Here is a 22,677-nt window from a genome sequence, read left to right on the forward strand (position 1 = left end):
GCACGCACAAGGAAACAAATGACGGGAGGGGGAAGAAAGGGGAATGAGTTTATGTATTTGCAGCGCGAAATTAAACAGGTGAGATCATACTAGCACTAATGCACTGGATCCCATCAGAACTCCGCAGTGAAGTGTGCTTGGGCGAGATTAGTACTCGGATGGGTGACCTCCTGGGAAGTCCTCGTGTCGCACCAATTTTTTTTCAGACGGGTCGTTCGACTTTATGCGCGTCTGGAACTAGGGTCCGCTGGTTTATACGCAAATGTGAGTCAAGATGCAGGGGCATTTTAATCGATATTAGAACGAGAATGAGAGGTGAAGTGTGAACGCACAAGGAAACAAATGACAGGAGGGGGAAGAAAGGAGAAGGAGTGTATGTATTTGCAGTGCGAAAGTAAACAGGTGCGATCATACCAGCACTAAAGCTCCGGATCCCATCAGAACTCTGCAGTTAAGTGTGCTTGGGCGAGCATAGTACTCGGATGGGTGACCACTTGGGAAGCCCTCGTGTTGCACCTATTTTTTTTCGGATGGGTTGTTAGATGTTACGCGCGAATAGAATTATAAACCGCTGGTTCATTTGCAAAGATGAGTCACGGTGCCGGGGTATATTACTTGATATTAGAACGAGAAAGAGAAATGCAGAGTGCACGCACAAGGAAACAAATGACGGGAGGGGGGATGGGAGGAGAAAGAGTGTATGTATTTGCAGCGCAGAATGAAACATGAGCGATCATACCAGCACCAATGAAACGGATTCTATCAGAACTCCGCAAGTTAAGGGTGCTTGGGCGAGAGTAGCACTAGGATGGGTGACCTCATGCGAAGTCCTTATATTTCACCTATTTTCTTAGGAAGTCCTCGTGTTGCACCCATTTTTTTGCAGATGATTCTTTCGACGTTACGCGCGACTTGAATTATGGTCGTCAGGTTTATTCGCCAATGTGAGTCACGGCACCGTAGCATTTTACTTGATATTAGAACGAGCACGGGAGGTGCAGTGCACACGCACAAGAAAACAAATGATGGGAGGGGGGAAGAAAGGAGAAGGAATTTATGTATTTGCAGCGCAACATTAAACAGGTGCGATCATACTAGCACTAATGCACCGTATCCCATCAGAACTCCGCAGTTAAGTGTGCTTGGGTGAGAGTAGTACTCGGATAAGTGACCTCCTGGGAAGTCCTCGTGTCGCACTAATTTTTTTTTCAAACGGGTCGTTCGACGTTACGCGCGACTGGAACTAGGGTCCACGTGTTTTTACGCAAATGTGAGTCAAGAAGCAGGGGCATTTTAATCGATATTAGAACGAGAAGGAGAGATGCAGAGTGCACGCACAAGGAAACAAATGACGGGAGGGGGGATGGAGGGAGAAAAAGTGTTTGTATTTGCAGCGCCGAATGAAACATGAGCAATCATACCAGCACCAATACAACGGATTCTATCAGAACTCCGCAAGTTAAGGGTGCTTGGGCGAGAGTAGCATTAGGATGGGTGACCTCCTGCGAAGTCCTTATATTTCACCAATTTTTTTGCAGATGATTCTTTCGACGATACACGGGACTTTAATTATGGTCCTCAGATTTATTCGCAAATGTGAGTCACAGCACCGTAGCATTTTACTTGATATTAGAACGAGCTCGGTAGGTGCAGTGCGGAATTAAACGGGTGCGATCATACCATCACTAATGCACCGGATCCCATCAGAACTCCGCAGTTAACTGTGCTTGGACGAGAGTAGTTCTCGGATGGGTGACCTCCTGGGAAGTCCTCGTGTCGCACCAATTTTTTTTCACACGGGTAATTCGACGTTACGCTCGACTGGAACTGGGGTCCGCTGGTTTCTACGCAATTGTGAGTCAAGAAGCAAGGGCATTTTAATCGATATTTGAACGAGAACGAGAGGTGCAGTGCGCACGCACAAGGAAACAAATGACGGGAGGGGGAAGAAAGGAGAAGGAGTTTATGTATTTGCAGCGCGAAATGAAACAGGTGCGATCATACCAGCACTAATGCAACGGATTCTATTAGAACTCCGTAGGTAAGGGTGCTTGGGCGAGAGTAGTACTAGCATGGGTTACCTCCTGCGAAGTCCTTATATTTCACCCATTTTCTTGTGAAGTCCTCGTTTTGCACCCATTTTTTTGCAGATGATTCTTTCGACATTACGCGCGACTTGAATTATGGTCCTCAGGTTTATTCGCAAATATGAGTCACGGTACTGTAGCATTTTACTTGATATTAGAACGAGAACGGGAAGTGCAGTGCGCACGCACAAGGAAACAAATGACGGGAGGGGGAAGAAAGGGGAATGAGTTTATATATTTGCAGCGCAAAATTAAACAGGTGCGATCATACCAGCACTAATGTACCGGATCCCATCAGAACTACGCAGTGAAGTGTGCTTGGGTGAGATTAGTACTCGGATGGGTGACCTCCTGGGAAGTCCTCGTGTCGCACCAATTTTTTTTCAGACGGGTCGTTCGACGTTACGCGCGACTGGAACTAGGGTCCGCTGGTTTATACGCAAATGTGAGTCAAGAAGCAGGGGCATTTTAATCGATATTAGAACGAGAAGGAGAGGTGAAGTGTGAACGCACAAGGAAACAAATGACGGAGGGGGAAGAGGGGAGAAGGAGTGTATGTATTTGCAGCGCGAAATTAAACAGGTGCGATCGTACCAGCACTAAAGCCCCGGATCCCATCAGAACTCCGCAGTTAGGTGTGTTTGGGCGAGAGTATTACTCGGAAGGGTGACCTCTTGGGAAGTCCTTATATTTCACCCATTTTCTTATGAAGTCCTCGTGTTGCACCCATTTTTTTGCAGATGATTCTTTCGACGTTACGCGCGACTTGAATTATGGTCCTCAGGTTTATTCGCAAATGTGAGTCACGGCGCTGTAGCATTTTACTTGATATTAGAACGAGAACGGGAGGGGGAAGAAATGGTAATGAGTTTATGTATTTGCAGCGCGAAATTAAACAGGTGCGATCATACCAGCACTAATGCACCGGATCCCATCAGAACTCCGCAGTGAATTGTGCTTGGGCGAGATTAGTACTCGGATGGGTGACCTCCTGGGAAGTCCTCGTGTCGCACAAATTTTTTTTTAGACTGGTCGTTCGACGTTACGCGCGTCTGGAACTAGGGTCCGCTGGTTTATACGCAAATGTGAGTCAAGAAGCAGGGGCATTTTAATCGATATTAGAACGAGAATGAGAGGTGAAGTGTGAACGCACAGGGAAACAAATGACGGGAGGGGGAAGAAAGGAGGAGTGTATGTATTTGCAGCGCGAAATTAAAGAGGTGCGATCATAGCAGCACTGAAGCCCCGGATCCCATCAGAACTCCGCAGTTAAGTGTGCTTGGCGAGAATAGTACTCTGATGGGTGACCACCTGGGAAGCCCTCATGTTGCACCTATTTTTTTTCGGATGGGTTGTTCGACGTTACGCGCGAATGAAATTATAAACCGCTGGTTCATTTGCAAAAGTGAGTCACGGTGCCGGGGCATATTACTTGATATTAGAACGAGAAAGAGAGATGCAGAGTGCACGCACAAGGAAACAAATGACGGGAGGGGGGATGGGAGGAGAAAGAGTATGTATTTGCAGTGCAGAATGAAACATGAGGGATCATACTAGCACTAATGCAACGGATTCTATCAGAACTCCGCAATTAAGGGTTCTTGGGCGAGAAAAGTACTCGGATGGGTGACCTCCTGCGAAGTCCTTATATTTCACCCATTTTCTTGGGAGGTCGTCGTGTTGCACCCATCTTTTTGCAGATGATTCTTTCGACGTTACGCGCGACTTGATTTATGGTCCGCAGGTTTATTCGCAAATGTGAGTCACGGAGCCGTGGCATTTTACTTGATATTAGAACGAGTACGGGAGGTGCAGTGCGCACGCACAAGGAAACAAATGACGGGAGGAGGAAGAAAAGAGAAAGAGTGTATGTATTTGAAGCGCAAAGTTAAACAAGTGGCATTATACCAGTACTAATGCACTGGATCCCATCAGAACTCTGCAGTTAAGCGTGCTTGGGTTAGAGTAGTACTCGGATGGGTGACCTCTTGGGAAGTCCTCGTATCGCAACAATTTTTTTTCAGATGGGTCGTTCGACGTTACGCACGACTGGAACTATGGTCCGCTGGTTTATACGCAAATGTGAGTCAAGAATCAGGGGCATTTTAATCGATATTAGAACGAGAAGGAGAGGTGCAGTGTGAACGCACAAGGAAACAAATGATTGGAGGGGGGAGGGAAGAAGGAGTGTATGTATTTTCAGCACGAAATTAAACAGGTGCGGTCACACCAGCACAAATGCACCGGATCCCATCAGAACTCTACAGTTAAGTGTGCTTTGGCAAAAGTAGTACAATAATGCGTTACCTCTTGGGAAGTTCTCGTTTTACACCCATTTTCTTTTTTTCAGATGTGCAGTTCGAAGTTACGCGCGACTTTAATTATGGTCCGCAGATTTATTCGCAAATGTGAGTCACGACGCCATGGCATTTTACTTGATATTTGAACGACAACGAGAGGTGCAGTGCGCACGCACAAGGAAACAAATGACGGGAGGGGGAATAAAGGTGAAGGAGTTTATGTATTTGCAGCGCAAAATTAAACGGTTGCTATCATACCAGCACTAATGCACCGGATCCCATCAGAACTCCGCAGTTAAGTTTGCTTGGGCGAGAGTAGTACTCGGATGGGTGACCTCCTAGGAAGTCCTCTTGTCGTATTAATTTTTTTTTCAGACGGGTCATTCGACGTTACGCGCGACAAGAACTAGGGTCCACTGGTTTATAAGCAAATGTGAGTCAAGAAGCAGGGGCATTTTAATCGATATTAGAACGAAAAGGAGAGATGCAGAGTGCAGGCACAAAGAAATAAATGACGGGAGGGGGGATGGAGGGAGAAAAAGTGTATGTATTTTGCAGCGCAGAATAAAACATGAGCAATCGTACCAGCACGAATGCAACAGATTCTATCAGAAATCCGCAAGTTATGGGTGCTTGGGCGAGAGTAGCACTAGGATGGGTGACCTCCTGCGAAGTCCTTATATTTCACCCATTTTCTTTGGAAGTCCTCGTGTTGCACCCATTTTTTTGCAGATGATTCTTTCGACGATAAGTGCGACTTGAATGATGGTCCTCAGGTTCATTCACAAATGTGAGTCACGGCACCTTAGCATTTTATTGATATTAGAACGAGCACGGGAGGTGCAGTGCGCACGCACAAGGAAACAAATGACGGGAGGGGGAAGAAAGGAGAAGGAGTTTATGTATTTGCAGTGCAGAATTAAACGGGTGCGATCATACCAGCACTAAAGCACCGGATCCCATCAGAACTCTGCAGTTAAGAGTGCTTGGGCGAGAGTAGTACTCGGATGGGTGACCTCTTGGGAAGTTCTCGTGTCGCACCAATTTTTTTTCAGACGGGTCGTTCGACGTTACGCGCGACTGGAACTAGGGTCCGCTGGTTTATACGCAAATGTGAGTCAAGAAGCAGGGGCATTTTAAACGATATTAGAACGAGAAGGAGAGGTGCAGTGTGAACGCACAAGGAAATAATTGATGGGAGGGGGAGGGAAGGAGAAGGAGTGTATGTATTTTTAGCGCGAAATGAAACAGGTGCGATCATACCACACTAATGCAATGGATTCTATCAGAACTCCGTAGGTAAGGGTGCTTGGGCGAGAGTAGTACTAACATGGGTTACCTCCTGCGAAGTCCTTATATTTCACCCATTTTCTTGTGAAGTTCTCGTGTTGCACCCATTTTTTTGCAGATGATTCTTTCGACGTTACGCGCGACTTGAATTATGGTCCTCAGGTTTATTCGCAAATGTGAGTCACGGTGCTGTAGCATTTTACTTGATATTAGAACGAGAACGGGAGGTTTAGCGCGCACGAACAAGGAAACAAATGACGGGAGGAGGAAGAAAAGAGAAGGAGTGTATGTATTTGCAGCGCAAAACTAAACAGGTGCGGTCTTACCAGCACTAAAGCCCCGGATCCCATCAGAACTCCGCAGTTAATTGTGCTTGGGCGAGAGTAGTACTCGGATGGGTGACCTCCTGGGAAGTCCTCGTGTCGCACCAATTTTTTTTCAGACGGGTCGTTCGACGTTACGCGCGACTGAAACTAGGGTCCGCTGGTTTATACGCAAATGTGAGTCAAGAAGCAGGGGCATTTTAATCGATATTAGAACCAGAAGGATAGGTGCAGTGTGAACGCACAAGGAAACAATTGATGGGAGGGGGAGGGAAGGAGAAGGAGTGTATGTATTTTCAGCACGAAATGAAACAGGTGCGATCATACCATCACTAATGCAACGGATTCTATCAGAACTCTGTAGGTAAGGGTGCTTGGGCGAGAGTAGTACTAGCATGGCTTACCTCCTGCGAAGTCCTTATATTTCACCCATTTTCTTGGGAGGTCCTCGTGTTGCACCCATGTTTTTGCCGATGATTCTTTCGACGTTACGTGCGACTTGATTTATGGTCCGCAGGTTTATTTCCAAATGTGAATCACGGCGCTGTGGCATTTACTTGATATTAGTACGAGTACAGAAGGTGCAGTGCGCACGCACAAGGAAACAAATGACGGATGAGGAAGAAAAGAGAATAAGTGTATGTATTTATAGTGCAAAATTAAACAAGCGGCATCATACCAGCACTAATGCACTGGATCCTATCAGTACTCTGCAGTTAATTGTGCTTTGGCGAGAGTAGTACTCGGATGGGTGACCTCTTAGGAGGTCCTCGTATCGCAACAATTTTTTTTTAGATGGTTCGTTCGACGTTACGCGCGACTGGAACTATGGTCCGCTGGTTTATACGCAAATGTGAGTCAAGAATAAGGGGCATTTTAATCGATATTAGAACGAGAAGGAGAGGTGCAGTGTGAACGCACAAGGAAACAAATGATGGGAGGGGGGGAGGGAAGAACTCGTATGTATTTTCAGCACGAAATTAAACAGGTGCGGTCACACCAGCACAAATGCACCGGATCCCATCAGAACTCCGCAGTTAAGTGTGCTTTGGCGAAAGTAGTACAATGATGGGTTACCTCCTGGGAGGTTCACGTGTTGAACCCATTTTTTTTTTCAGATGTGCCGTTCGACGTTACGCGCGACTTTAATTATGGTCCACAGATATATTTGCAAATGTGAGTCACGGCGCCGTGGCATTTTACCTGATATTTGAACGAGAACGAGAGGTGTAGTGCGCATGCACAAGGAAACAAATGACGGGAGGGGGAAGAAAGGAGAAGGAGTTTATGTATTTGCAGCGCGAAATTAAACAGGTGCGATCATACCAGCACAAATGCACCGGATCCCATCAGAACTCTGCAGTTAAGTGTGCTTTGGGGAAAGTATTACAATGATGGGTTACCTCGTGGGAAGTTCTCGTGTTGCACCCATTTTCTTTTTTTCAGATGTGCCGTTCGATGTTACGCGCGACTTTAATTATGGTCCGCAGATTTATTCGCAAATGTGAGTCACGGCACCGTGACATTTTACTTGATATTTGAACGAGAACGAGAGGTGCAGTGCGCACGCACAAGGAAACAAATGACGGGAGGGGGAAGAAAGGGGAAGGAAATTATGTATTTGCAGCGAAAAATTTAACAGGTGCGATCATACTAGCATTAATGCACCGTATCCCATCAGAACTCCGCAGTGAAGTGTGCTTGGGCGAGAGTAGTACTCGGATGGGTGACCTCCTGGGAAGTCCTCGTGTCGTACTAATTTTTTTTTTAGACGGGTCGTTCGACGTTACGCGTAACTGGAACTAGGGCCCCCTGGTTCATACGCAAATGTGAGTCAAGAAGCATGGGCATTTTAATCGATATTAGATCGAGAAGGAGAGATGCAGAGTGCACGCAAAAGGAAACAAATGACGGGAGGGGGGATGGAGGGAGAAAAAGTGTATGTATTTGCAGCGCAGAATGAAACATGAGCAATCATACCAGCACCAATGTGACGGATTCTATCAGAACTCCGCAAGTTAAGGGTGCTTGGACGAGAGTAGCACTAGGATGGGTGACCTCCTGCAAAGTCCTTATATTTCACCAATTTTCTTAGGAAGTCCTCGTGTTGCACCCATTTTTTTGCAGATGATTCTTTCGACGATATGCGCGACTTGAATTATGGTCGTCAGGTTTATTCGCAAATGTGAGTCACGGCACCGTAGCATTTTACTTGATATTAGAACGAGCACGGGAGGTGCAGTGCGCACGCACAAGGAACCAAATGACGGGAGGGGGAAGAAAGGAGAAGGAATTTATGTATTTGAAGCGCGGAATTAAACGAGTGGGATCATACCAGCACTAATGCACCGGATCTCATCAGAACTCCGCAGTTAAGTGTGTTTGGGCGAGAGTAGTACTCGGATGGGTGACCTCCTGGGAAGTCCTCGTGTCGCACAAATTTTTTTTCAGACGGGTCGTTCGACGTTTCGCGCGACTGGAACTGGGGTCCGCTGGTTTATACGCAAATGTGAGTCAAGAAGCAGGGCCATTTTAATCGATATTAGAACGAGAATGAGAGGTGCAGTGTGAACGCACAAGGAAACAATTGATGGGAGGGGGAGGGAAGGAGAAGGAGTGTATGTATTTTCAGCACGAAATGAAACAGGTGCGATCATACCAGCACTAATGCAACGGATTCTATCAAAACTCCGTAGGTAACGGTGCTTGGGCGAGAGTAGTACTAGCATGGGTTACCTCCTGCGAAGTCCTTATATTTCACCCATTTTCTTGTGAAGTCCTCGTGTTGCATCCATTTTCTTTTTTTCAGATGTGTCGTTCGATGTTACGCGCGACTTTAATTATGGTCCACAAATTTATTCGCAAATGTGAGTCACGGCGCCGTGGCATTTTACTTGATATTTGAACGAGAACGAGAGGTGCAGTGCGCACGCACAAGGAAACAAATGACGGGAGGGGGAAGAAAGGAGAAGGAGTTTATGTATTTGCAGCGCAAAATTAAGCCGGTGCGATCATACCAGCACTAATGCACTGGATCCCATCAGAACTCCGCAGTTAAGTGTGCTTGGGCGAGATTAGTATTCGGATGGGTGACCTCATGGGAAGTCCTCGTGTCGCACCAATTTTCTTTTCAGACGGGTCGTTCGACGTTACGTGCGTTTTGAACTAGGGTCCGCTGGTTTATACGCAAATGTGAGTCAAGAAGCAGGGGCATTTAAATCGCTATTAGAATGAGAATGAGAGGTGAAGTTTGAACGCACAAGGAAACAAATGACGGGAGGGGGAAGAAAGGAGAAGCAGTCTATGTATTTACAGCGAAAAATTAAACAGGTGCGATCATACCAGCACTAAAGCTCAGGATCCCATCAGAACTCCGCAGTTAAGTGTGTTTGGGCGAGGGTAGTACATGGATGGGTGACCACCTGGGAAGCCCTCGTTTTGCACCTATTTTTTTTCAGATGGGTTGTTCGACGTTACGCACGAATGAAATTATAAACCACTGGTTCATTTGCAAAGGTGAGTCACGGTGCCGGGGCATATTACTTGATATTAGAAGGAGAAAGAGAGATGCAGAGTGCACGCACAAGAAAACAAATGACGGGAGGGGGGATGGAATGAGAAAGAATGTATGTATTTGCAGTGCGGAATGAAACATGAGGGATCATACCAGCACTAATGCAACGGATTCTATCAGAACTCCGCAGTTAAGGGTGCTTGGGCGAGAAAAGTACTCGGATGGGTGACCTCCTGCGAAGTCCTTATATTTCACCCATTTTCTTGGAAGATCCTCGTGTTGCACCCATCTTTTTGCAGATGATTCTTTCGACGTTACGGGCGACTTGATTTATGATCTGCAGGTTTATTCGCAAATGTGAGTCACGGCGCCGTGGCATTTTACTTGATATTAGAACGAGTACGGGAGGTGCAGTGCGCACGCACAAGGAAACAAATGACGGGAGGAGGAAGAAAAGAGAAAGAGTGTATGTATTTGAAGCGCAAAATTAAACAAGTGGCATCATACCCGCACTAATGCACTGGATCCCATCAGAACTCTGCAGTTAAGTGTGCTTGGGTGAAAGTAGTACTAGGATGGGTGACCTCTTGGGAAGTCCTCGTATCGCAACAATTTTTTTTCAAATGGGTTGTTCGACGTTACGCGCGACTGGAACTATGGTCCGCTGGTTTATACGCAAATGTTAGTCAAGAATCAGGGGCATTTTAATCGATATTAGAACGAGAATGAGAGGTGCAGTGTGAACGCACAAGGAAACAAATGATTGGAGGGGGGGAGGGAAGAAGGAGTGTATGTATTTTCGACACGAAATTAAACAGGTGCGGTCACACCAGCACAAATGCACCGGATCCCATCAGAACTCTACAGTTAAGTGTGCTTTGGCAAAAGTAGTACAATGATGGGTTACCTCCTGGGAAGTTCTCGTGTTACACCCATTTTCTTTTTTTCAGATGTGCCATTCGACGTTACGTGCGACTTTAATTATGGTCCACAGATTTATTCGCAAATGTGAGTCACGGCGCCGTGGCATTTTACTTTATATTTGAACGAGAACGAGAGAAGGAGTGTATGTATTTGAAGCACAAAATTAAACAAGTGGCATCATACCAGCACTAATGCACTGGATCCCATCAGAACTCTGCAGTTAAGTGTGCTTGGGCGAGAGTAGTACTCGGATGGGTGACCTCTTGGGAAGTCCTCATATCGCAACAATTTTTTTTTTCAGATGGGTCGTTCGACATTACGCTCGACTAGAACTATGGTCCGCTGCTTTATACGCAAATGTGAGTCAAGAATCAAGGGCATTTTAATCGATATTAGAACGAGAAGGAGAGGTGCAGTGTGAACGCACAAGGAAACAAATGATGGGAGGGGGGGAGGGAAGAAGGAGTGTATGTATTTTCAGCACGAAATTAAACATGTGCGGTCACACCAGCACAAATGCACCGGATCCCATCAGAACTCCGCAGTTATGTGTGCTTTGACGAAAGTAGTACAATGATGGGTTACCTCCTGGGAAGTTCTCGTGTTGCACCCATTTTTTTTTTTTAGATGTGCCGTTCGACGTTACGCGCGACTTTAATTATGGTCCGCAAATTTATTCGCAAATGTGAGTCACGGCGCCGTGGCATTTTACTTGATATTTGAACGAGAACGAGAGGTGCAGTGCGCACGCACAAGGAAACAAATGACGGGAGGGGGAAGAAAGGAGAAGGAGTGTATGTATTTGCAGCGCCAAATGAAATAGGTGCAATCATACCAGCACTAATGCAACGGATTCTATCGGAACTCCGTAAGTAAGGGTGCTTGGGCGAGAGTAGTACTAGCATGGGTTACCTCCTGCGAAGTCCTTATATTTCACCCATTTTCTTGTGAAGTCCTCGTGTTGCACCCATTTTTTTGCAGATGATTCTTTCGATGTTACGCGCGACTTGTATTATGGTCCTCAGGTTTATTCGCAAATGTGAGTCACGGTGCTGTAGCCTTTTACTTGATATTAGAACGAGAACGGGAGGTGCACTGCACACGCACAAGGAAACAAATGATGGGAGGGGGAAGAAAGGGGAATGAGTTTATGCATTTGCAGCGCAAAATTAAACAGGTGCGATCATACCAGCACAAACGCACCGGATCCCATCAGAACTCTGCAGTTAAGTATGCTTTGGCGAAAGTAGTACAATGATGGGTTACCTCGTGGGAAGTTCTCGTGTTGCACCCATTTTCTTTTTTTCAGATGTGCCGTTCGACATTACGCGCGACTTTAATTATGGTCCGCAGATTTATTCGCAAATGTGAGTCATGGCGCCGTGGCATTTTACTTGATATTTGAACGAGAACGAGAGGTGTAGTGCGCACGCACAAGGAAACAAATGACGGGAGGGGGAAGAAAGGAGAAGGAGTTTATGTATTTGCAGCGCGAAATTAAACGAGTGCGATCATACCAGCACTAGTGCACCGGATCCCATCAGAACTCTGCAGTTAAGTGTGCTTGGGCGAGATTAGTACTCGGATGGGTGACCTCTTGGGAAGTCCTTGTGTCGCACCAATTTTTTTTCAGACAGGTCGTTCGACTTTACGCGCGACTGGAACAAGGGTCCGCTGGTTTATACGCAAATGTGAGTCAAGAAGCAGGGGCATTTTAATCGATATTAGAACGAGAATGAGAGGTGCAGTGTGAACGCACAAGGAAACAAATGACGGGAGGGGGGATGGAGGGAGAAAAACTGTATGTATTTGCAGGGCAGAATGAAACAGGTGCGATCATACCAGCACCAATGCAACGGATTCTATTAGAACTCCGCAAGTTAGGGGTGCTTGGGCGAGAGTAGTACTAGCATGGGTTACCTCCTGCGAAGTCCTTATATTTGACACATTTTCTAAGGAAGTCCTCGTGTTGCACCCATTTTTTTGCAGATGATTCTTTCGACGATATGCTCGACTTGAATTATGGTCCTCAGGTTTATTCGTAAATGTGAGTCACGGCACCGTAGCATTTTACTTGATATTAGAACGAGCACGGGAGGGGGAAGAAAGGGGAATGAGTTTATGTATTTGCAGCGCGAAATTAAACAGGTGCGATCATAACAGCACTAATGCACCGGATCCCATCAGAACTCCGCAGTTAAGTGTGCTTGGGCGAGATTAGTACTCGGATGGGTGACCTCCTAGGAAGTCCTCTTGTCGCACCAATTTTTTTTCAGACGGGTCGTTCGACGTTACGCACGTCTGGAACTAGGGTCCGCTGGTTTATACGCAAATGTGAGTCAAGAAGCAGGGGCATTTTAATCTATATTAGAACGAGAATGAGAGGTGAAGTGTGAATGCACAAGGAAACAAATGACGGGAGGGGGAAGAAAGGAGAAGGAGTGTATGTATTTGCAGCGCAAAATTAAACAAGTGTGATCATACCAGCACTAAAGCTCCGGATCCCATCAGAACTCCGCAGTTAAGTGTGCTTGGGCGAGGGTAGTACTCGGATGGGTGACCACCTGGGAAGCCCTCGTGTTGCACCTATTTTTTTTCGGATGGGTTGTTCGACGTTACGCGCGAATGGAATTATAATTCGCTGGTTCATTTGCAAAGGTGAGTCACGGTGCCGGGGCATATTACTTGATATTAGAAGGAGAAAGAGAGATGCAGAGTGCACGCACAAGGAAACAAATGACGGGAGGGGGATGGAAGGAGAAAGAGTTTATGTATTTGCAGTGCAGAATGAAACATGAGGGATCATACCAGCACTAATGCAACGGATTCTATCAGAACTCCGCAGTTAAGGGTGCTTGGGTGAGAAAAGTAATCGGATGGGTGACCTCTTGCGAAGTCCTTATATTTCTCCCATTTTCTTGGGAGGTCTTCGTGTTGCACCTATCTTTTTGTAGATGATTCTTTCGATGTTACGCGAGACTTGATTTATGATCCGCAGGTTTATTCGCAAATTTGAGTCACGGCGCCGTGCCATTTTACTTAATATTATAACGAGTTCGGGAGGTGCAGTGCGCACGCACAAGGAAACAAATGACGGGAGGAGCAAGAAAAGAGAAGGAGTGTATGTATTTGAAGCGCAAAATTAAACAAGTGGCATCATACCAGCACTAACGCATTGGATCCCATCAGAACTCTGCAGTTAAGTGTGCTTGGGCGAGAGTAGTACTCGGATGGGTGACCCATGCTAGTACTACTCTCGCCCAAGCACCCTTACCTACGGAGTTCTAATAGAATCCGTTGCATTAGTGCTGGTATGATCGCACCTGTTTCATTTCGTGCTCAAAATACATACACTCTTTCTTCCCTCCCCCCCTCCCATCATTCGTTTCCTTGTGCGTTCACACTGCACCTCTCCTTCTCGTTCTAATATCGATTAAAATGTCCCTGATTCTTGACTCACATTTGCGTATAAACCAGCGGACCATAGTTCCAGTCGCGCGTAACGTCGAACGACCCATCTGAAAAAAAATTGTTGCGATACGAGGACTTCCCAAGAGGTCAACCATCCGAGTACTACTCTCGCCCAAGCACACTTAACTGCAGAGTTCTGATGGGATCCAGTGCATTAGTGCTGGTATGATGCCACTTGTTTAATTTTGCGCTTCAAATACATACACTCCTTCTCTTTTCTTCCACCTCCCGTCATTTGTTTCCTTGTGCGTGCGCACTGCACCTCCCGTACTCGTTCTAATATCAAGTAAAATGCCACGGTGCCGTGACTCACATTTGCGAATAAACCTGCGGACCATAAATCAAGTCGCGCGTATCATCGAAAGAATCATCTACAAAAAAATGGGTGCAACACGAGGACTTCACAAGAAAATGGGTGAAATATAAGGACTTCGCAGGAGGTAACCCATGCTAGTACTACTCTCGCCCAAGCACCCTTACTTACGGAGTTCTGATAGAATCCGTTGCATTAGTGCTGGTATGATCGCACCTGTTTCATTTCGTGCGGAAAATACATACACGAGGACTTCCCAGGAGGTCACCCATCCGAGTACTACTCTCGCCCAAACACACTTAACTGCGGAGTTATGATGGGATCCGGTGCATTAGTGGTGGTATGATCGCATTCGTTTAATTCCGCGCTGCAAATACATAAACTCCTTCTCCTTTCTTCCCCCTCCCGTCATATGTTTCCTTGTGCGTGCGCTCTGCATCTCTCTCTCTCGTTCTAATATCAAGTAGTATGCCCTGGCATCGTGACTCACCTTTGCAAATGAACCAGCGGTTTATAATTCCATTCGCGCGTAACGTCGAACAACCCATTCGACGTTACGCGCGACTGGAACTATGGTCCGCTGGTTTATACGCAAATGTGAGTCAAGAATCAGGGGCATTTTAATCGATATTAGAACGAGAATGAGAGGTGCAGTGTGAACGCACAAGGAAACAAATGATGGGAGGGGGGGAGGGAAGAAGGAGTGTATGTTTTTTCAGCACAAAATTAAACAGGTGCGGTCACACCAGCACAAATGCACCGGATCCCATCAGAACTCCGCAGTTAACTGTGTTTTGGCGAAAGTAGTACAATGATGGGTTACCTCCTGGGAAATTCTCGTGTTGTACCCATTTTTTTTTCCAGATGTGTCGTTCGACGTTACGCGCGACTTTAATTATGGTCCGCAGATTTATTCGCAAATGTGAGTCACGGCGCCGTGGTATTTTACTTGATATTTGAACGAGAACGAGAGGTGCAGTGCGCACGCACATGGAAACAAATGACGGGAGGGGGAAGAAAGGAGAAGGAGTTTATGTATTTGCAGGGCGAAATTAAACAGGTGCGATCATACCAGCACTAATGCACCGGATCCCATCAGAACTCTGCAGTTAAGTGTGCTTGGGCGAGAGTAGTACTCGGATGGGTGACCTCCTGGAAGTCCTTGTGTCGCACTAATTTTTTTTTTCAGACGGGTCGTTCGACGTTACGCGCGACTAGAACTAGGGTCCCCTGGTTTATACGCAAATGTGAGTCAAGAAGCAGGGGCATTTTAATCAATATTAGAACGAGAAGGAGAGATGTAGAGTGCACGCACAAGGAAACAAATGACGGGAGGGGGGATGGAGGGAGAAAAAGTGTATGTATTTGCAGCGCAGAATGAAACATGAGCAATCATACCAGCACCAATGCAACGGATTCTATCAGAACTCCGCAAGTTAAGGGTGCTTGGGCGAGTGTAGCACTGGGTTGGGTGACCTCCTGCGAAGTCCTTATATTTCACCCATTTTCTTAGGAAGTGCTCGTGTTGCACCCATTTTTTTGCAGATGATTCTTTCGACGATACGCGCGACTTGAATTATGGTCCTCAGGTTTATTCGCAAATGTGAGTCACGGCACCGTAGCATTTTACTTGATATTAGAACGAGCACGGGAGGTGCAGTGCGCACGCACAAGGAAACAAATGACGGGAGGGTGAAGAAAGGAGAAGGAGTTTATGTTTTTGCAGCGCAAAATTAAAAGGGTGCGATCATACCAGCACTAATGAACCAGATCCCATCAGAACTTCGCAGTTAAGTGCGCTTGGGCGAGAGTAGTACTCGGATGGGTGACCTCCTGGGAAGTTCTCATGTCGCACCAATTTTTTTTCAGACGGGTCGTTCGAGGTTACGCGCGACTGGATCTAAATGACGGGAGGGGGAAGAAAGGATAAGGAGTTTATGTATTTGCAGTGCAAAATTAAACAGGTGCGATCATACCAGCACTAATGCACCGGATCCCATCAGAACTCCGCAGGTAAGTGTGCTTGGGTGAGAGTAGTACTCGGATGGGTGACATCCTAGGAAGTCCACATGTCGCACTAATTTTTTTTTCAGACGGGTCGTTCGACGTTACGCACGACTGGAACTAGGGTCCACTGGTTTATACGCAAATGTGAGTCAAGAAGCAGGGGCATTTTAATCGATATTAGAACGAGAAGGAGAGATGCAGAGTGCACGCAAAAGGATACAAATGACGGGAGGGGGGATGGAGGGAAAAAAAAGTGTATGTATTTGCAGCGCAGAATGAAACATGAGCAATCATACCAGCACCAATGCAACGGATTCTATTAGAACTCCGCAAGTTAAGGGTTCTTGGGCGAGAGTAGCTCTAGGATGGGTGACCTCCTGCGAAGTCCTTATATTTCACCCATTTTCTTAGGAAGTCCTCGTGTTGCACCCATTTTTTTGCAGATGATTCTTTCGACGATACTCGCGACTTGAATTATGGTCCTCAGGTTTATTCGCAAATATGAGTCACGACACCGTAGCATTTTACTTGATATTAGAACGAGCACGGGAGGTGCAGTGCGCACGCACAAGGAAACAAATGACGGGAGGGGGAAGAAAGGAGAAGGAGTTTATGTTTTTGCAGCGCAGAATAAAATGGGTGCGATCATACCAGGACTAATGCACCGGATCCCATCAGAACTTCGCAGTGAAGTGCGCTTGGGCGAGAGTAGTACTCGGATGGGTGACCTCTTGGGAAGTCCTCGTGTCGCACTAATTTTTTTTTTAGACGGGTCGTTCGACGTTACGCGCGACGGGAACTGGGTTCCGCTGGTTTATACACAAATGTGAGTCAAGAAGCAGGGGCATTTTAATTGATATTAGAACGAGAAGGAGAGGTGCAGTGTGAACGCACAAGGAAACAATTGATGGGAGGGGGAGGAAAGAAGGAGTGTATGTATTTTCAGCACGAAATGAAACAAGTGCGATCATACCAGCACTAATGCAGCGGATTCTATCAGAACTCCGTAGGTAAGGGTGCTTCGGCGAGAGTAGTACTAGCATGGGTTACCTCCTGCGAAGTCCTTATATTTCACTCATTTTCTTGTGAAGTCCTCGTGTTGCACCCATTTTTTTGCAGATGATTCTTTCGACATTATGCGCGACTTGAATTATGGTCCTCAGGTTTATTCGTAAATGTGAGTCACGGCACCGTAGTATTTTACCTGATATTAGGATGAGCACGGGACGTGCAATGCGCACGCACAAGGAAACAAATGACGGGAGGTGGAAGAAAGGAGAAGGAGTTTATCTATTTGCAGCACGAAATTAAACGGGTGCGATCATACCAGCACTATTGCCCTGGATCCCATCAGTACTCCGCAGTTAAGTGTGCTTGGGCGAGAGTAGTACTCGGATGGGTGACCTCCTGGGAAGTCCTTGTGTTGCACCAATTTTTTTTCAGACGGGTCGTTCGACAATACGCGCGACTGGAACTATGGTCCGCTGGTTTATACGCAAATGAGGGTCAAGAATCAGGGGTATTTTAATCGATATTAGAACGAGAAGGAGAGGTGCAGTGTGAACGCACAAGGAAACAAATGATGGGAGGGGGGGAGGGAAGAAGGAGTGTATGTATTTTCAGCATGAAATTAAACAGGTGCGGTCATACTAGCACTAATGCATCAGATTCTATCAGAACTCCGTAGGTAAGGGTGCTTGGGCGAGAGTAGTACTAGCATGGGTTACCTCCTGCGAAGTCCTTATATTTCACCCATTTTCTTGTGAAGTCCTCGTGTTGCACCCATTTTTTTGCAGATGATTCTTTCAACGTTACGCGCGACTTGAATTATGGTCCTCAGGTTTATTCGCAAATGTGAGTCACGGTGCTGTAGCATTTTCTTGATATATGAACGAGAACGGGAGGTGCAGTGCGCACGCACAAGGAAACAAATGACGGGAGGGGGAAGAAAGGGGAATGAGTTTATGTATTTGCAGCGCAAAATTAAACAGGTGCGATCATACCAGCACTAATGCACCGGATCCCATCAGAACTCTGCAGTGAAGTTTGCTTGGGCGAGATTAGTATTCGGATGGGTTGTTCGACGTTACACGCGAATGGAATTATAAACCGCTGGTTTATTTGCAAAGGTGAGTCACGGTGCCGGGGCATATTACTTGATATTAGAACGAGAAAGAGAGATGCAGAGTGCACGCACAAGGAAACAAATGACGGGAGGGGGGATGGGAGGAGAAAGAGTGTATGTATTTGCAGTGCAGAATTAAACAGGTGCGATCATACCAGCACTAATGCAGCGGATTCTATCAGAACTCCGTAGGTAAGGGTGCTTGGGCGAGAGTAGTACTAGCATGGCTTACCTCCTGCGAAGTCCTTATATTTCACCCATTTTCTTGTAAAGTTCTCGTGTTGAACCTATTTTTTTGCAAATGATTCTTTCGACGTTACGCGCGACTTGAATTATGGTCCTCAGGTCTATTCGCAAATGTGAGTCACGGCACCGTAGTATTTTACTTGATATTAGAACGAGTACGGGAGGTGCAGTGCACACGCACAAGGAAACAAATGACGGGAGGGGGAAGAAAGGAGAAGGAGTTTATGTATTTGCAGTTCGAAATTAAACGGGTGCGATCATACCAGCACTAATGCATTGGATCCCATCAGAACTCGGCAGTTAAGTGTGCTTGGGTGAGAGTAGTACTCGGATGGGTGACCTCTTGGGAAGTCCTTGTGTTCAACCAATTTTTTTCAGACGGGTCGTTCGACGTTACGCGCGACTGGAACTATGGTCCGCTGGTTTATACGCAAATGTGAGTCAAGAATCAGGGGTATTTTAATCGATATTAGAAGGAGAAGGAGAGGTGCAGTGTGAACGCACAAGGAAACAAATGATGGGAGGGGGGGAGGGAAGAAGGAGTGTATGTATTTTCAGCACGAAATTAAACAGGTGCGGTCACACCAGCACAAATGCACCGGATCCCATTAGAACTCCGCAGTTAAGTGTGCTTTGGCGAAAGTAGTACAATGATGGGTTACCTCCTGGGAAGTTCTCGTGTTGCACCCATTTTCTTTTTTTCAGATGTGCCGTTCGACGTTACGCGCGACTTTAATTATGGTCCGCAGATTTATTCGCAAATATGAGTCACGGCGCCGTGGCATTTTACTTGATATTTGAACGAGCACGAGAGGTGCAGTGCGCACGCACAAGGAAAAAAACACGGGAGGGGGAAGAAAGGAGAAAGAGTTTATGTATTTGCAGCGCGAAATGAAACAGGTGCGATCATACTAGCACTAATGCAACGGATTCTATCAGAACTCCATAGGTAAGGGTGCTTGGGCGAGAGTAGTACTAGCATGGGTTACCTCCTGGGAAGTCCTTATATTTCACCCATTTTCTTGTGAAGTCCTCGTGTTGCACCCATTTTTTTGCAGATGATTCTTTCGACGTAACGCGCGACTTGAATTATGGTCCTCAGGTTTATTCGCAAATGTGAGTCACGGCGCTGTAGCATTTTACTTGATATTAGAACGAGAACGGGAGGTACAATGCGCACGCACAAGGAAACAAATGACGGGAGGGGGAAGAAAGGGGAATGAGTTTATGTATTTGCAGCGCGAAATTAAACAGGTGAGATCATACTAGCACTAATGCACTGGATCCCATCAGAACTCCGCAGTGAAGTGTGCTTGGGCGAGATTAGTACTCGGATGGGTGACCTCCTGGGAAGTCCTCGTGTCGCACCAATTTTTTTTCAGACGGGTCGTTCGACTTTATGCGCGTCTGGAACTAGGGTCCGCTGGTTTATACGCAAATGTGAGTCAAGATGCAGGGGCATTTTAATCGATATTAGAACGAGAATGAGAGGTGAAGTGTGAACGCACAAGGAAACAAATGACAGGAGGGGGAAGAAAGGAGAAGGAGTGTATGTATTTGCAGTGCGAAAGTAAACAGGTGCGATCATACCAGCACTAAAGCTCCGGATCCCATCAGAACTCTGCAGTTAAGTGTGCTTGGGCGAGCATAGTACTCGGATGGGTGACCACTTGGGAAGCCCTCGTGTTGCACCTATTTTTTTTCGGATGGGTTGTTAGATGTTACGCGCGAATAGAATTATAAACCGCTGGTTCATTTGCAAAGATGAGTCACGGTGCCGGGGTATATTACTTGATATTAGAACGAGAAAGAGAAATGCAGAGTGCACGCACAAGGAAACAAATGACGGGAGGGGGGATGGGAGGAGAAAGAGTGTATGTATTTGCAGCGCAGAATGAAACATGAGCGATCATACCAGCACCAATGAAACGGATTCTATCAGAACTCCGCAAGTTAAGGGTGCTTGGGCGAGAGTAGCACTAGGATGGGTGACCTCATGCGAAGTCCTTATATTTCACCTATTTTCTTAGGAAGTCCTCGTGTTGCACCCATTTTTTTGCAGATGATTCTTTCGACGTTACGCGCGACTTGAATTATGGTCGTCAGGTTTATTCGCCAATGTGAGTCACGGCACCGTAGCATTTTACTTGATATTAGAACGAGCACGGGAGGTGCAGTGCACACGCACAAGAAAACAAATGATGGGAGGGGGAAGAAAGGAGAAGGAATTTATGTATTTGCAGCGCAACATTAAACAGGTGCGATCATACTAGCACTAATGCACCGTATCCCATCAGAACTCCGCAGTTAAGTGTGCTTGGGTGAGAGTAGTACTCGGATAAGTGACCTCCTGGGAAGTCCTCGTGTCGCACTAATTTTTTTTTCAAACGGGTCGTTCGACGTTACGCGCGACTGGAACTAGGGTCCACGTGTTTTTACGCAAATGTGAGTCAAGAAGCAGGGGCATTTTAATCGATATTAGAACGAGAAGGAGAGATGCAGAGTGCACGCACAAGGAAACAAATGACGGGAGGGGGGATGGAGGGAGAAAAAGTGTTTGTATTTGCAGCGCCGAATGAAACATGAGCAATCATACCAGCACCAATACAACGGATTCTATCAGAACTCCGCAAGTTAAGGGTGCTTGGGCGAGAGTAGCATTAGGATGGGTGACCTCCTGCGAAGTCCTTATATTTCACCAATTTTTTTGCAGATGATTCTTTCGACGATACACGGGACTTTAATTATGGTCCTCAGATTTATTCGCAAATGTGAGTCACAGCACCGTAGCATTTTACTTGATATTAGAACGAGCTCGGTAGGTGCAGTGCGGAATTAAACGGGTGCGATCATACCATCACTAATGCACCGGATCCCATCAGAACTCCGCAGTTAACTGTGCTTGGACGAGAGTAGTTCTCGGATGGGTGACCTCCTGGGAAGTCCTCGTGTCGCACCAATTTTTTTTCACACGGGTAATTCGACGTTACGCTCGACTGGAACTGGGGTCCGCTGGTTTCTACGCAATTGTGAGTCAAGAAGCAAGGGCATTTTAATCGATATTTGAACGAGAACGAGAGGTGCAGTGCGCACGCACAAGGAAACAAATGACGGGAGGGGGAAGAAAGGAGAAGGAGTTTATGTATTTGCAGCGCGAAATGAAACAGGTGCGATCATACCAGCACTAATGCAACGGATTCTATTAGAACTCCGTAGGTAAGGGTGCTTGGGCGAGAGTAGTACTAGCATGGGTTACCTCCTGCGAAGTCCTTATATTTCACCCATTTTCTTGTGAAGTCCTCGTTTTGCACCCATTTTTTTGCAGATGATTCTTTCGACATTACGCGCGACTTGAATTATGGTCCTCAGGTTTATTCGCAAATATGAGTCACGGTACTGTAGCATTTTACTTGATATTAGAACGAGAACGGGAAGTGCAGTGCGCACGCACAAGGAAACAAATGACGGGAGGGGGAAGAAAGGGGAATGAGTTTATATATTTGCAGCGCAAAATTAAACAGGTGCGATCATACCAGCACTAATGTACCGGATCCCATCAGAACTACGCAGTGAAGTGTGCTTGGGTGAGATTAGTACTCGGATGGGTGACCTCCTGGGAAGTCCTCGTGTCGCACCAATTTTTTTTCAGACGGGTCGTTCGACGTTACGCGCGACTGGAACTAGGGTCCGCTGGTTTATACGCAAATGTGAGTCAAGAAGCAGGGGCATTTTAATCGATATTAGAACGAGAAGGAGAGGTGAAGTGTGAACGCACAAGGAAACAAATGACGGAGGGGGAAGAGGGGAGAAGGTGTGTATGTATTTGCAGCGCGAAATTAAACAGGTGCGATCGTACCAGCACTAAAGCCCCGGATCCCATCAGAACTCCGCAGTTAGGTGTGTTTGGGCGAGAGTATTACTCGGAAGGGTGACCTCTTGGGAAGTCCTTATATTTCACCCATTTTCTTGTGAAGTCCTCGTGTTGCACCCATTTTTTTGCAGATGATTCTTTCGACGTTACGCGCGACTTGAATTATGGTCCTCAGGTTTATTCGCAAATGTGAGTCACGGCGCTGT

At 46.4% G+C, this 22,677-nt stretch overlaps 5 non-coding genes and 35 pseudogenes across 5 annotated transcripts; 38 read left to right on the top strand and 2 right to left on the bottom strand.

The window, feature by feature from the left end:
- Nucleotides 1-76: 76 nt before the first annotated feature.
- On the top strand, nt 77-195 carry LOC148245620 (5S ribosomal RNA; annotated as a pseudogene).
- Nucleotides 196-400: 205 nt separating this feature from the next.
- LOC148245621 (5S ribosomal RNA) lies at nt 401-519 on the top strand. The gene has a single exon (XR_015815056.1). It is a non-coding gene; the product is annotated as a 5S ribosomal RNA (ribosomal RNA).
- A 562-nt stretch (nt 520-1,081) lies between these two features.
- On the top strand, nt 1,082-1,200 carry LOC148245622 (5S ribosomal RNA; annotated as a pseudogene).
- Nucleotides 1,201-1,666: 466 nt separating this feature from the next.
- LOC148245623 (5S ribosomal RNA) lies at nt 1,667-1,785 on the top strand (annotated as a pseudogene).
- A 559-nt stretch (nt 1,786-2,344) lies between these two features.
- On the top strand, nt 2,345-2,463 carry LOC148245624 (5S ribosomal RNA; annotated as a pseudogene).
- A 521-nt stretch (nt 2,464-2,984) lies between these two features.
- LOC148245625 (5S ribosomal RNA) lies at nt 2,985-3,103 on the top strand (annotated as a pseudogene).
- A 202-nt stretch (nt 3,104-3,305) lies between these two features.
- On the top strand, nt 3,306-3,423 carry LOC148245626 (5S ribosomal RNA; annotated as a pseudogene).
- Nucleotides 3,424-3,982: 559 nt separating this feature from the next.
- LOC148245627 (5S ribosomal RNA) lies at nt 3,983-4,100 on the top strand (annotated as a pseudogene).
- Nucleotides 4,101-4,631: 531 nt separating this feature from the next.
- LOC148245628 (5S ribosomal RNA) lies at nt 4,632-4,750 on the top strand (annotated as a pseudogene).
- Nucleotides 4,751-5,312: 562 nt separating this feature from the next.
- Nucleotides 5,313-5,431, top strand: LOC148245629 (5S ribosomal RNA). Its single transcript, XR_015814252.1, has one exon. It is a non-coding gene; the product is annotated as a 5S ribosomal RNA (ribosomal RNA).
- Nucleotides 5,432-5,989: 558 nt separating this feature from the next.
- Nucleotides 5,990-6,108, top strand: LOC148245630 (5S ribosomal RNA; annotated as a pseudogene).
- An 878-nt stretch (nt 6,109-6,986) lies between these two features.
- On the top strand, nt 6,987-7,105 carry LOC148245631 (5S ribosomal RNA; annotated as a pseudogene).
- A 207-nt stretch (nt 7,106-7,312) lies between these two features.
- Nucleotides 7,313-7,431, top strand: LOC148245632 (5S ribosomal RNA; annotated as a pseudogene).
- Nucleotides 7,432-7,640: 209 nt separating this feature from the next.
- Nucleotides 7,641-7,759, top strand: LOC148245633 (5S ribosomal RNA; annotated as a pseudogene).
- A 562-nt stretch (nt 7,760-8,321) lies between these two features.
- LOC148245634 (5S ribosomal RNA) lies at nt 8,322-8,440 on the top strand (annotated as a pseudogene).
- Nucleotides 8,441-9,003: 563 nt separating this feature from the next.
- On the top strand, nt 9,004-9,122 carry LOC148245635 (5S ribosomal RNA). The gene has a single exon (XR_015815286.1). It is a non-coding gene; the product is annotated as a 5S ribosomal RNA (ribosomal RNA).
- A 206-nt stretch (nt 9,123-9,328) lies between these two features.
- LOC148245636 (5S ribosomal RNA) lies at nt 9,329-9,447 on the top strand (annotated as a pseudogene).
- A 561-nt stretch (nt 9,448-10,008) lies between these two features.
- On the top strand, nt 10,009-10,126 carry LOC148245637 (5S ribosomal RNA; annotated as a pseudogene).
- A 204-nt stretch (nt 10,127-10,330) lies between these two features.
- On the top strand, nt 10,331-10,449 carry LOC148245638 (5S ribosomal RNA; annotated as a pseudogene).
- A 159-nt stretch (nt 10,450-10,608) lies between these two features.
- LOC148245639 (5S ribosomal RNA) lies at nt 10,609-10,726 on the top strand (annotated as a pseudogene).
- Nucleotides 10,727-10,932: 206 nt separating this feature from the next.
- LOC148245640 (5S ribosomal RNA) lies at nt 10,933-11,051 on the top strand (annotated as a pseudogene).
- Nucleotides 11,052-11,613: 562 nt separating this feature from the next.
- Nucleotides 11,614-11,732, top strand: LOC148245641 (5S ribosomal RNA; annotated as a pseudogene).
- Nucleotides 11,733-11,941: 209 nt separating this feature from the next.
- LOC148245642 (5S ribosomal RNA) lies at nt 11,942-12,060 on the top strand (annotated as a pseudogene).
- Nucleotides 12,061-12,584: 524 nt separating this feature from the next.
- Nucleotides 12,585-12,703, top strand: LOC148245643 (5S ribosomal RNA; annotated as a pseudogene).
- A 205-nt stretch (nt 12,704-12,908) lies between these two features.
- LOC148245644 (5S ribosomal RNA) lies at nt 12,909-13,027 on the top strand. The gene has a single exon (XR_015815810.1). It is a non-coding gene; the product is annotated as a 5S ribosomal RNA (ribosomal RNA).
- A 940-nt stretch (nt 13,028-13,967) lies between these two features.
- On the bottom strand, nt 13,968-14,085 carry LOC148245645 (5S ribosomal RNA; annotated as a pseudogene).
- A 371-nt stretch (nt 14,086-14,456) lies between these two features.
- LOC148245646 (5S ribosomal RNA) lies at nt 14,457-14,576 on the bottom strand (annotated as a pseudogene).
- Nucleotides 14,577-14,954: 378 nt separating this feature from the next.
- On the top strand, nt 14,955-15,073 carry LOC148245647 (5S ribosomal RNA; annotated as a pseudogene).
- A 207-nt stretch (nt 15,074-15,280) lies between these two features.
- LOC148245648 (5S ribosomal RNA) lies at nt 15,281-15,398 on the top strand (annotated as a pseudogene).
- A 563-nt stretch (nt 15,399-15,961) lies between these two features.
- LOC148245649 (5S ribosomal RNA) lies at nt 15,962-16,080 on the top strand (annotated as a pseudogene).
- Nucleotides 16,081-16,184: 104 nt separating this feature from the next.
- On the top strand, nt 16,185-16,303 carry LOC148245650 (5S ribosomal RNA; annotated as a pseudogene).
- A 563-nt stretch (nt 16,304-16,866) lies between these two features.
- LOC148245651 (5S ribosomal RNA) lies at nt 16,867-16,985 on the top strand (annotated as a pseudogene).
- A 557-nt stretch (nt 16,986-17,542) lies between these two features.
- Nucleotides 17,543-17,661, top strand: LOC148245652 (5S ribosomal RNA; annotated as a pseudogene).
- Nucleotides 17,662-18,849: 1,188 nt separating this feature from the next.
- Nucleotides 18,850-18,967, top strand: LOC148245653 (5S ribosomal RNA; annotated as a pseudogene).
- Nucleotides 18,968-19,171: 204 nt separating this feature from the next.
- On the top strand, nt 19,172-19,290 carry LOC148245654 (5S ribosomal RNA; annotated as a pseudogene).
- Nucleotides 19,291-19,852: 562 nt separating this feature from the next.
- Nucleotides 19,853-19,971, top strand: LOC148245655 (5S ribosomal RNA; annotated as a pseudogene).
- Nucleotides 19,972-20,176: 205 nt separating this feature from the next.
- LOC148245656 (5S ribosomal RNA) lies at nt 20,177-20,295 on the top strand. Its single transcript, XR_015815057.1, has one exon. It is a non-coding gene; the product is annotated as a 5S ribosomal RNA (ribosomal RNA).
- A 561-nt stretch (nt 20,296-20,856) lies between these two features.
- Nucleotides 20,857-20,975, top strand: LOC148245657 (5S ribosomal RNA; annotated as a pseudogene).
- Nucleotides 20,976-21,441: 466 nt separating this feature from the next.
- Nucleotides 21,442-21,560, top strand: LOC148245658 (5S ribosomal RNA; annotated as a pseudogene).
- Nucleotides 21,561-22,119: 559 nt separating this feature from the next.
- LOC148245659 (5S ribosomal RNA) lies at nt 22,120-22,238 on the top strand (annotated as a pseudogene).
- Nucleotides 22,239-22,677: the final 439 nt, after the last annotated feature.

This window comes from Carica papaya, chromosome 8 (assembly GCF_054855325.1).
Source record: "Carica papaya isolate Zhongbai chromosome 8, ASM5485532v1, whole genome shotgun sequence".
NCBI lineage: Eukaryota > Viridiplantae > Streptophyta > Magnoliopsida > Brassicales > Caricaceae > Carica > Carica papaya.